This window comes from Lithobates pipiens, unplaced genomic scaffold (genome assembly GCF_037356315.1).
Source record: "Lithobates pipiens isolate NorthernLeopardFrog02 unplaced genomic scaffold, aLitPip1_a1.2 Scaffold_23, whole genome shotgun sequence".
In the NCBI taxonomy this organism is placed as follows: Eukaryota; Metazoa; Chordata; class Amphibia; order Anura; family Ranidae; genus Lithobates; species Lithobates pipiens.
The window spans coordinates 119,378,536-119,392,155 of record NW_027507785.1 but is presented as its reverse complement, the minus strand read 5'-3'; positions in this window follow the sequence as shown (position 1 = coordinate 119,392,155).

Here is a 13,620-nt window from a genome sequence, read left to right as displayed (position 1 = left end):
CTGTTCCCGATGATGCTCGTCTGACCTGCCTATTTAAAGCCTTCCTGCTCACTTTTTCATTTGCCTTCGCGTTGGTCACATAACAGGGAACCATCTCCTGCTGTTTGTTTCAAGACCGGCTTGCTGACATCCCACCTGGATTCTTATCCTGCTTGCGGTTGCTCTCCTTGGATCCCTGACTTCCGGCCTGGCTGATTACCCGATCTGGTTAATGAACTTTGGACTGGCTGACTACCCGATATGGCTACAGGACTCTGGCTATGCTTGACTACGCTTTTTTCTATTTACCTATTTACCAGCGTCTATGGCTGGGTATTTCAGGGTATCACCGAGTATGGCTGGGTATCTCCGAGTATGGCTGGGTATGGCAATTTATGGCAGGGTATTGCAGAGTATTGGCGGGGTATTGGTGGGGTACTACAGAGTAATAGCAGGGTACTGCAGAGTATTGGGGGGTACTCCAGAGTAATGGTAGGGTACTGCAGAGTAATGGGGGGTACTGCAGAGTAATGGCGGGTACTGCAGAGTAATGGCGGGTACTGCAGAGTATTGGGGGGTACTGCAGAGTAATGGGGGTTACTGCAGAGTAATGGGGGGTACTGCAGAGTAATGGCAGGGTACTGCACTGCAGAGTAATGGCAGGGTACTGCACTGCAGAGTAATGGCGGGGTACTGCAGAGTAATGGCAGGGTACCGATCTCTTTCCCCTCCGCTGTACCGATCGGTACAGAGAGGGGAGGGAGGAACAGGCGTCATAACATGACGCCGGTTTGTTTCCAAGTGATCACTCCGTCATTTGACGGAGCAATCACGTGGTAAACGGCCGCTCATCCGTGATGCGACCCGGCGGTCACGGATGCTCTCAAGTGCGCACACCTCGGGACACGCGAGAGCAGAATTCTGGGAGGCCGTTAATTAACGGCCTCTCAGAGTTAAACAACCCCCCTGAAGCCGTTAATCGGCAATGGGCAGTTGTTAAGTGGTTAAAGCTAGATCACTAGCTATATAGGTGAGGTGAATATAGTGGTGTATACTGCAGTCAGGGCACAGACAACAACCACTACACAGCAGCAAGATAGGAAATCAGCCAAAAACGATTGGTGTTTACTGTGTTGAAGGTACACAGAACACCCACTGCTTCAGATGCTAAGTAACACACTACACGAGGCCGCCTCAAAGGCGGCCTTATATAGTGTGGGGCGTGCACTACACAGCCTGAGCTATGATTGGCCACAGGCAGGATGCCTGTGGCCAATCATGGCTCTCCTCGCTGCCGGCGCTGCGATTGGCCAAGCATGCGGGGTCACAGTGCATGCTTGGCCAATCATGGGGCAGCAATGCACTGCGCCACCGCAGTGCATTGTGGTCCGCGCACGCGTCACTCGAATTTTGACGCGAACGGCCCAAACGTTCGGAATTCGCCGAACGGCCGAACAGCCGAACAGCCAATGTTCGAGTCGAACGTACGTTCGACTCGAACACGAAGCTCATCCCTACCCTGGACTCACCTGTCTATGGATTTCATTGTGGAATTGCCCAACTCCCAAGGTAACTCTGTTATCCTTATGGTGGTTGACCGGTTCTCAAAGATGTGTCATTGTATTCCACTTAAGAAGTTGCCCACCTCTAAGGAACTGGCTTCCATTTTTGCTCGGGAGATCTTTCGCTTACATGGGCTACCCAAGGTGATTGTCTCGGATAGGGGCAGTCAGTTTGTCTCCCGGTTCTGGCGAGCCTTTTGTGCACAGTTGGGAATCCAGCTTGCGTTCTCTTCTGCGTATCACCCGCAGTCTAATGGGGCCGCAGAACGAGCCAATCAATCATTGGAGCAATTCCTACGTTGTTATATTTCTGACTATCATAACAACTGGTCTGACCTATTACCTTGGGCAGAGTTCGCTCACAACAGTGCCTTGAATTTTGCCTCCCGATTGTCTCCATTTATGGCGAATAATAGTTTCCAACCTTCCATGTTGCCTGAATCGTTTGTTCCGCAGAGTATTCCTGTGTTAGAGGAGCATCTTCGTGGTCTTCGTTCCACTTGGGTACAAGTTCAGGAGGCTTTGCATCATGCTAATGATAGGTACAGACTCCATGCTGACCGCAGACGCCTGCCTGCGCCTTCCTACCAGGTTGGGGACAGGGTCTGGCTGTCATCTCGCAACCTCCGGCTTCGTGTTCCCTCACTGAAGTTTGCACCTTTATTGGGCCGTTCCGTATCCTTCGCAGGATTAACCCAGTAGCTTACGCGTTGGACCTTCCTCCTAGTATGCGCATCTCTAATGTGTTTCATGTCTCCTTATTGAAACTGTTGGTCTGTAACCGATTTACCTCCTCGGTGCCATGTCCTCACCCTATTCAGGTTGAAAACCATGAGGAGTATGAGGTACAATCCATTGTTGACTCCCGTAGGTTCCATGGGGGCATACAGTACCTGGTGCATTGGAAAGGGTACAGTCCGGAGGAACACTCCTGGGTTTCATCCTCTGACGTACATGCCCCTGTTCTCCTCTACGAGTTCCATAGACGGTTTCTCCTCAAGCCTGGTGGCCCTCCGAGGGAGAGGGGTCATTGAGGGGGGGGGGGGGGGACGGCAGGGCTGGCTTAGCCCTTCCTCCTCTGGGCTGGCCGCTCAGATGTCAGCTAATTGCCAGCTCTTTTCTCTTTCCACAGTTACCAGCTGTTCCCGATGATGCTGGTCTGACCTGCCTATTTAAAGCCTTCCTGCTCACTTTTTCATTTGCCTTCCTGTTGGTCACATAACAGGGAATCTCCTGCTGTTTGTTTCAAGACTGGCTTGCTGACATCCCACCTGGCTTCTTATCCTGCTTGCGGTTGCTCTCCTTGGATCCCTGACTTCCGGCCTGGCTGATTACCAGATCTGGTTAATGAACTTTGGACTGGCTGACTACCCGATATGGCTACAGGACTCTGGCTATGCTTGACTACGCTTTTTTCTATTTACCTTTTTATTTTTATTAATAAACAAGTGTGATTTGATTGTACATCTGTCTCAGTCTGTTTCATCGTTTCTGACCGGCAGCAACAGTCAGCCGATGGATAGATCGGCTTTGGGTGCCGACATTGTGGGCGCCCTGGACAGGTAAGTGTCCTTATTTTAAAAAGTCAGCAGCTGCATTATTTGTAGCTGCTAACTTAAGAAAAAAAAAATGGTGGACCGCCGCTTTAACCACTAGCCGACCAGCCGCCGCACCTCCGCTTTAACCACTAGCCGACCAGCCGCCGCAGTTATACTGCGGCAGGTTGGCTCCGCTGGGCAAATCATCGTAGCTGTATGTCACTCCTTTAAGACGTCACAGCAGCTACGCATCCCTGAAGCTGATGCTTGTGCCCGGTGGGTGCGATGGCCGCTGGGTACCCATGATGGCTTGTGACAGAGCGAGAACCGGGATCTGTGTGTATAAACACACAGATCCCGGTTCTCTGAGGGGAGAGGACACAGATCGTGTGTTCATACTAAGTATGAACACAGATCTCTCTCCTCCCCTAGTCAGTCCGATCCCCCCTACAGTTAGTAAACACCTAGGGAACACAGTTAACTCCTTGATCACCCCCTTGTGTTAACCCTTTCCCTGCCATTTAGACAGCAATCAATTACTAATTTTAGCACTGATCGCTGCATAAAAGTCAGTGGTCTCAAAATAGTGTCAAAAGTGTCCAATCTGTCCACTGCAATGTCACAGTCCTGATAAAAATCGCAGATCGCCTCCATTACTAGTAAAAAACAAAAAAAGACATAACTCTATCCCCTATTTTGTAGATACTATAACTTTTGCGCAAATCAATCAATATATGCTTATTGCTAATTTTTTTACCAAAAATATGTAGAAGAATACATATTGGCCGAAACTAAGGAAAAAATTATAGATATATTTTTTTAAATTTGGATATTTATTATAGCAAAAACTACAAAATATTTGAAACGCGTAGAGCTGTCAACTTCCGTTTTGTGTACACAATATTCAACAAAGATTGGACGTTCCTTCTTTATTTATCTCTTAGTGTTTTTGTATTTTTTCCAAGTGACACTTTAATGTGTCACATATCCATATATTTACTATTTAGTCCTTGTTGGAATGTATATTTTGATGAAATTTAAAATATTAATGTATGGTTATGTGCAATAACATGTAAATATATGACTATTTGTATTTATTAAAACCCGTTTTTTATTTAAATTTATTTTTCTGCTTCCGTGTGCCTCATATAAAGTCCCGCCCATTGCTTCCTATTTTTGGTATCGGACGTTGTTTGTCTTATGGCTGTGCTCTTCTTTGTTATGTTCCAGGGTTGCAACGCGTACTGGGGTTTCCCCCCCGCCCTGTTCTGACGTAGGGTGGGGCCTCCTTCACTGCGCGTCAACGTCATGTCTCCGGCGCCGGATATCTGGCGTCCTCGTGGCGTACTTGTACTGGCTGCCTGGTTTTTCACCTCCGACCATCGGAGGGCTCGGTCTGACCCTCGCAGCTGCCTAACCTGGTTGGTATGGCAGGCAGCTGGACACCGTCCTTGCCCCCTCACCGTCCTTGCCCCTCCTTGCCGTCTCCACCCTCTGTAGGTTCTCACACTTTGGTCTTTTTTATCTCTCCTCCTTTGCAACTACATGTACAATGGTTTCCTTACGCTTCATTCACGTATTTTTAGGTACTCACACATTTGCATCTCCTTTTTCCTTCTTTGTTTATATTTAATTCCTTTTTCTTTTCTTTTTTTTCTTCCATCACTTGATTTCGTTCACTGACTCTTTACTTCTTTAGTCTTCCCATTTTTTTACTTTTCTCACTATATTTCTCACTTTTTAACCTTTTCTTGCCCTTTTGTCACTTTTTTTCTTAATTTCATACTTCACCTTTACAGTCACTTGTCACGCATAGATTTTTGATTGTTTATTTTTTAGATGTCCCTTCACTACGAGCCACTCTACTTTCAACACTGAATCCCGTGCCATATTCTACACTCTGACCTGCTTGGGGTGTCATTTGTGCTCTCTGGGTTTCGCCTGGGTTGTGCCCCCTCAACCCAGGTCTATGGCATTTTTGGCCAGCCTGACTACCAGTGTGCCACACCACCTCTGCGCAAGTATATATGTAAGTCTGTGGGTCAAGTGTACATATGGGTTTTTTTCATATGGTATATTTGTCCACCTTTTCCCAGACCATGCAAAATATGGTTGTTTTCTCTATTCTTAGGTTACCATTACGGTCTTGCTCCTGATGAGTGACTAAAAGGTTACAAAATGCGTAGAGCTGTCAACTTCCGTTTTGTGCAGACAATTTTCAACAAAGATTGGACGTTCCTTCTTCATTTATCTCTTAAGCCGCGTACACACGGGCTGACTGTCTGGCCTACTTAGTCCGCCGAAACACATTTCAGCAGACAGTCCGCTCGTGTGTGGGCTTCAGCGGACTTTTTCAGCGTGCAGTCTGGCGGACTAAGTATTTCGGAATTTCCGTAATACTGTCCGTCGGACTCGCATTTCGGCGGACAATCCGCCCGTGTGTGTGCCAGTCCGCCGTACTTTTGAAATGAGCGGACTTTTCCCGCTCGGAGAAAAGTCTGCTCATTTCGAGCGGGTATCCAGGTAGGTGGGGCCCGCGAAGGAGACGTCGCTGGCCCCGCCGCCTGGTATGGACTTAAAGGGGAACCCCAACGCCGAAAAAAATCAGCGTGGGGGTCCCCCCCAAGTCCACAACAGACCCTTGTCCGAGCACGCTACCCGGCCAGCCAGGAAAGGGGGGCGAGCGAGCGCCCCCCCTCCTGAGCCGTACCAGGCCGCGTTCCCTCAACATGGGGGAGAAGAAGAAGAAGAAGAAGAAGAACGGAAGGCGACGGCGGCGACAGAAGACCGGGCCACTGCCTGTAAAAGAGCTATAAGAAGCCGCGGTGGCCCGGCAGAAGAACCGAAGAGGGGGACAAGACCCCTGAAGTCGGGAGAAGAGGCCGGCGGCGAGGAAGAAAGCCGGACTTCTCCGCTAGCAAAAGAGCTACAAGAAGATAGCGGAGGAGTCCGGCGAGAAGACCCCCGAAGACGGAAGACCCCCGGAGCTGTGTAATAAAGTATTTTATCTCGTGTGTTGTGTTTTTTTTGGTACTTTTATTTTACAGGTGAATGGGTAGGGGTACATTGTACCCCATACTCATTCACATAGGGTGGGGGGCCGGTATCCGGGGGCCCCCTTATTAAAGGGGGCTCCCGGATTCCGATAAGCCCCCCGCCCGCAGACCCCGACAACCAACGGCCAGGGTTGTCGGGAAGAGGCCCTTGTCTCATCAACATGGGGACAAGGTGCTTTGGGGTGGGGGGGCCGCGCGGCCCCCCCTTCCCCAAGGCACCCCCCCATGTTGAGGGCACGCGGCCTGGTACGGCTCAGGAGGGGGGGGGCGCTCGCTTTCCTCCACGTGTGTGGGCGAGTCCGTTCATTTCAAAAGTAGGGCGGATAGTATGGCGGACTTAGTACGCCGTATTAGTCCGCTCAAAAAGTGCCGTGTGTGGGCAAGTCCGTTCATTTGAAAGTATGACGGACTGTCCGTCGGATTGTCTGACGGACTAAGTTGGCCAGACAGTCCGCCCCGTGTGTACGCGACTTTAGTGTTTTTGTATTTTTTCCAAGTGACACTTTAATGTGTCACATATCCATATATAATTGGTGCTTATTGAATGTCAAGTTCTTCATTTATTTACTATTAAGTCCTTGTTGGAATGCATATTTTGATGAAATTGAAAATATTAATGTATGGTTATGTGCAATAACATGTAAATATATGACTATTTGTAGTTATTAAAACCCGTTTTTTATCGAAATTTATTTTTCTGCTTCCGTGTGCCTACTATAAAGTCCCGCCTATTGCTTCCTTTTTTTTCTAAATATTGAACCCGGGATGGAGGAGGGGATCTGAATGGCCCCTACTACCTCATTTAAAGTCCCAAATATCTTTGCTCCTTTTTCTTAATTACAAAATATTGTGTTTTTTGCAAAATTGAAATTTTTTTTGGTTTATGGCACACAAAATAAAAACCACAGAGGTGATTAAATACCACCAAAAGAAAGCTCTATTTGTGGGGAAAAAAAGGACATACATTTTGTTTGAGTACAATGACACACGACTGCGAAATTGTCAGTTAAAGTGACACAGTGCCGTATCGCAAAAAAATGGCCTGGTCAGGAAGGGGGCAAATCCCTCCGGGCCTAAAGTGGTTAATGCCCAGGCCATTTCTTGCGATACGGCACTGCATCCATTTAAATGAGAAGTGCGCGGATGTGCTTCGTTATATACACACAAAATGAATACACTTTTTTCCAAACAAATAGAGCTTTCTTTTGCTGGTATTTGATCGCTTCTGCGGTTTTTATTTTTTGTGCTATAAACAAAACAAGACCGACAATTTTGAAAAAAAAAACAATATTTTTTTACTTTCTGCTATAATACCACTGAGGAGGTAGCGGGGGTGGCATTGAGTCGCAGTCTGTGTTTCTGTGAACATACAGAGCCAGCTTGGGAGCAAGCCCACACAAGTGCCCCCCTATCAAAGTGGCTTTCTATGCTGGGTATTTTGTGGTGTCAAATATGCTGTGTATTTGGAGCCAGTAAGACCAGGAGAGGTCTGAAAAGAGGAGGATCCAGATTGCTCATTGCAAAACCACTGTACAGAGCAGATTAGTATGACATGTTTGTTATATATTTTTACAATCACTTTAACCACTTGAAAGGTTTTATCCAGAGGGCATTTATTGCTATTCGGCACTGCGCTGCTTTAACTGATAATTGCATGGTCATGCAAGGTTATACACACACAATATTTGTGTTTTTTTTTTTTTTTACACAAATAGAGCTTTCTTTTGGTGGTATTTGATTACTACTAGGCTTTTTATTTTTTGTCATATAAACCAAACAAGACCAACAATTTGGAAAAAAAAAAACAATATTTTCTACTTTCTGTTATAAAAAAAAAAAATCGAATTTCATCATAAATTTAGGACAAAATGTATTCTACTACATATATTTTGTAAAAAATAAATAAAAAGTCTATATTGGTTTGCTTGAAAGTTATAGCGTCTACAAGCTATGGTATACTGTATATACTGGAATTTACACAGCTTTTACTTTCTGACTGCCTATCACATTTCTTGAGGTGCTAAAATGCCAGGGCAGTACAAAACCCCCCAAATTACCCCTTTTTGGAAAGTAGACACCCCAAGACATTTGCTGAGAGACATGTTGATCCCATAGAGGATTTTATTTTTTGTCACAAGTTTTAAAAAAAATTATTTAAATTTAAATGATCACCGTTTTGGAGGCCCTGAAATGCCAGTATAGAACAAGCATCACCCCCAAATGACCTCTTTTTGGAAATTAGACACCCCAAGGAATTTAATAAGAGGCATGGTGAGTATTTTGCCGATATTTTGTCATAAGGTTTTAAAAATGAAAAGAATAAAATAAAAATATAAATTTTCGTTTTCTTTTTCCAAAAACTTGTGGCAACAAATGAGATCTAAATGTGAAAAAACTTTCTGCCCTATCCCTATGTATAAACCACTCAACTATTTCTACTCAACACTTTATACTATAGGAAGCAGTTAGCACCACTATTCATCCAACCTCCTGTACAAAATGCAATAAATATATATAGTCACAAAAAAATGCAGCGCTCTCCTTCAATAAAGTGCGTTCAAATTATATATATATATATATATATATATATATATATATATATATATATATATGTGTGTGTATATATATATATATATATATATTACATTTAAGTGAGTCCATCTTTTCTTTTAAATATATATACAGTCCATCAATAAATGATACAATGTCCATAACAAAAGTGCAGTCCCACAAACCAAAAATTCTTCAGTAATTGCCTCTTTTTTTTTTATAAATTCTTTATTTTTTCATCTTTTCTTTCCATAGATTTCACATTACATTTCGTTATATATCTACAACTTCTTTAACAGCTATGTCTTATAATATTTCAATCCATACCTCAATTCCATGTCATCCTCCCCCATCCCTCACCCTTCCCTCCCCCCACAACCCGCCTGCTCTATCATATTTCAAATGTTTTACATCATACTTTCTCTATAATTTAGATATGGAGCCCAAATCTTCTGATATTTCTCATCTTGATCTCTCATTGTCATTGTTAAATTTTCCATTTGTTGGATTTCTGCAATTCTCAGAAACCACTGTGCTCTATCTGGAGGGCTGCTTTTTTTCCACAGAACCGGAATACATGCCCTTGCTGCTATCAATAAGTGTCTCAGCAAAGAATTTTTGAATCTTTCTATTGCCATTGGGATATCCAGCAACAGAAAAGTTGCCGGTTTATCTCCCAGGTCAATTCCTGTAATCCTTACAATAGTATCAGCTACCATCTCCCAGAACACTCTAATTTTTGGACATTCCCAAAATATATGTAGTAGTGTTCCCTCTGCTCCATGACATCTCCAACATGTTTCTGATATCTGGGGGTAAATTTGATGTAACACTTTTGGTGTTCTATACCACCTAGTGAGGATCTTATATCCCCCTTCTTGATATCTGCTTGCCATCGAGGCCTTTTGATTAAACAGCAACATCTTATCCTTTTGTTCTGGGGAAAACCTAGTCCCTAAGTCTCTTTCCCAAGCCTGCAGAAAGGGCAATTCTTGTGGAGTCTCCTGTTCTATTAACATACTATAAAAATAAGACATCAAATGTCTCAGTTCCTCTCCTTTCAAACAGATCTCTTCAAACTCAGTCAATGCCATTATTTCTACGTATACTTTTGATTTAGATCTAATAAAGGCTTCTAATTGCCTCATTCTGAAGGGATCTAGCCCTAATGTCATTCCTATTTCAATATCTTTTTTAGTCATTAACTGATTGCCTACCGAGAAATGACAAATTCTGCTCATGCCTCTGTCTCGTATTGTTTTAAATTTTGGATTTGTTATTCCCGGTAGAAATGCCGGGGTACCCAGGATGGGAAGGAGCGGGCTGGGAATTCTTGAAATAGATGTTTTTCTGAATACTCTTTTAGTTATTCGTAATGTCTCCCCTAGTATTGGCTGTTTTCTCATTCCTACTGGTATTTCTGTATCTGGAATCCACACTAATCCTTCCAATGGGATATCTATCGCTGCTTGTTCTGTCTGTATCCACGGTTTTTCATTTTTAAGCCTACACCATTCCACTACTCTGGCTAAATGTGAAGCTTCCTGGTATTTTATTGGGTCTGGGAGTCCTATCCCTCCTTTTCCTTTGGGGAGTACTAAAATATCTCGATCACCACAGTGCGCTTCACCCCACCTATAGGTGTCTTCTCACCTGCTTGGATGAACCTCACTAATTACAGGAGGTCTATATGTGCTTTGCAGTGTTATACGTGGCACCGCATCCACTGGCTGTACACTCCAAATCTGTAGCTCTTAGCATGGTATCAATCATATAGGAGGCAAGAGGACAGAACCAAAGCGCAAATCACTAAAAAAAATATTTATTTCCATATAAAATCCACTCACGTTTCAAAAGTAAAAATTTTGCATTTCACAATACAAAACACAAAAATTGTATTGTGAAATGTTCGTTATTTACTTCTGAAATGTGAGTGGATTTTATATGGAAATTAAATACTTTTCATTAGCGATTTGCACTGGTTCTTTCCTCTTGCCTCCCATATGATTGACACCATGCTAAGAGCTAGGGATTTGGAGTGTACAGCCACTTATAACACTACAAAGTGCATATAGACCTCCTGTATTTAGTGAGGTAGATTCAAGCAGGTGAGAAGACACCTATAGGTGGGGTGAAGGGCATTGTGATGACCGGAGTCAATTACTGAAGTGTTTCAGGTATACAGGTATATGGGACTGCACTTTTGTTGTGGACATTGTATCATTAATTTATTGATGGACTTTATATATATTTAAATTTAAAAGATGGACTCACATACATTTATTTATATATATATATATATATATATATATATATATATATATATATATATATATATATATATATATATTTATTTATATATTTTACACTGTCTTCAGATATTTTTGATGCACTATAATTTGAATGCACTTTTTCACTTTATTGAAGGAGAGTGCTGCACTTTTTTGTGACTATAACAAATGAGATTTACAAAATACTCACCATGCCTCTTTGCAAATACCTCTGAACCTGTTATAAAAAAGGAGGATCCACCATCATGGGGTTTGGTGTTTGCCTGCCGACATCCCCAAATTGTAGAACAAAAAAGGTTTGAAAAATTATGATTTTAAAGGCAAGCAACACACCAATATGCGTAAAACTTATCACAATTTATTGAAACCGTTAAAATCATGTAACTCGAACATGGACACAACAATTGTATTATATAAAAGAAAACATGGCTGTATTACACAGACATCAGGGTATATAGAGGGTTACAATCAGTAGATTTCTCCATTCAACCCAATACGCTTCAGGTAGGTAACCTTTCTTTGGGGGTATTTAATGAAGAAGATATCTGCTTATTTCTATAAAAAGAGATAAAACATGACATTATAGTGACATGTCATACAAGGCATACAGAGATTTAGAAAACAGCCATGTAGTACTGTTGTTGAGAATGTAGTATAAGAGAACCCAGATGGACCAGAGGAAGTGCACTAACTGAGGGTAGGATCCCCAATGACACCCCACGGAGGTCCCAACATGGGGGGCACCCTGACAGGTGATGGGTACTGTGGGTAAAAATGGACATATATCGGTGTAATGAATTTGAAAACCAAAACTTCCGACGGGACGTTTCGTGAACCACAAACGTGGCCAAAAGTTCGCGAACCGCAGGGTTCGCAGTGGACCCCATTGACTTTAATGGCAGGCGAACCTTAAAAACCTCCAGGTCATATTTTCAGCCACAAAATACTTACTAGCTGGGCACACATAGTCCCACCACATGGACACTGACATAACAAAAGTATTAAGTGAATCTGGGATCGACATTGACAAGTATTCATTTTTTTTTTTTATCTGTGAAATTTTGACAATTCAGGAGCGCATGAAGGCCATGGAGGCGAGGCAAGGTCACGGCAGGCTATGAAGGGGGTGCAGGAGATGATCAGTGCCACAGTCAGGGCAGGGCAGTCCTGTGCCAGCGTCCCAACCTGTGCTTGAGCCCCTCCCTCTGCCCGGCCCTTACCCCTACCTATGCAGGGCTCCACTGCGGTGGTCCGGAGGTGCCAGTCCAGTGCTGATCCTCAGCCATGGTGCTGGCACTGCCTGCTGATTGGCTTCTCTGCTGCTATCTCCCTCACTGAAACCAGCACCGTGATAGAGACTGAGCACTGACACCAGCACCGTGATAAAGAGCACTGACACCAGCACCGTGATAGAGAGTGCTGAGACCACACCAGCACCAAGATAGAGAGAGAGAACTGACACCAGCACCAAGATAGAGAGAGAGCACTGACACCAACGCCGTGATAGAGAGCACTGACACCACACCCGCACCGAGATAGAGAGCACTGACACCACACCAACACCGTGATAGAGAGCACTGACACCACACCAGCACCGAGATAGAGAGAGAGAACTGACACCAGCACCGAGATAGAGAGAGAGCACTGACACCAACACCGTGATAGAGAGCACTGACACCACACCAGCACCGAGATAGAGAGCACTGATACCAGAAACTTGCTGCAGGATCCAAAAATATGACACCGCTCAAACTCTTCAAACAGGAGGGAAAGGGCATATAGTACGGTGTGCTTTTTTTGTACAAGGAAGTGAGCCAAAGGTAGAAAAAAGGTCCATGTGCTAGATTATATAGATCGTTTATAGAGTTATGCATTTACATGGTCTACTGGTCACATGTGTTGAATTCCTGCGAGATCCATGCCTCATTAATTTTTATAAATGTGAGGTAGTCAACACTGTCGTGAGCTAGGCGACCACGCTTATCGGTCACGATCCCCCTGCTACGCTGAACGTCCTTTCGGACAGGACACTGGATGAGGGGGCAAGGCAACAGTTCCATTGCAAATTGGGTAAGCTCTGGCCAGAGGTCAAGCCTGCCCACCCAGTAGTCCAGGGGTTCATCACTTCTCAGAGCGTCCACATTAACCCGATGTAGTCGGACACCTGTCGATCTAGGCGTTCCCTGATGCTGGATCCAGGTGAGACCTGTCGATGGGTCAGCTGAAAGAATGATTTCATATCAGAAGTGACCAACACATTTTCAAACCGCCCTCTTCTTGCAGGCGTTGTTGGATTGGTACCCGCAACTCTTTCTCTGGAGGTGGGAATTCCTCTGCCATCGCACGCAAAAGCAGAATGCAGCATTTCTCTAAGCAAGGCCTGGAAGTGCTCCATTCTGACAACCCTCTGTGATGGTGGTAACATTTCCGCCATTTTGTGTTTGTACCAGGGGTCTAAGGTACGTTGCCACTCAGTACTGGTCCCTGACCTTTATGCTTTTTATACAGGGGTCCCTGTTAAAACACTGGAGCATGAAGGCCCACTAAACTGGAAGCGGTGTGGTGGCCTGGCTCCTGCTCATCATCCAGGATAATGTCATCCTCCTCATTCTCCTCTCCCCATCCACGGACAACAACAGGGATC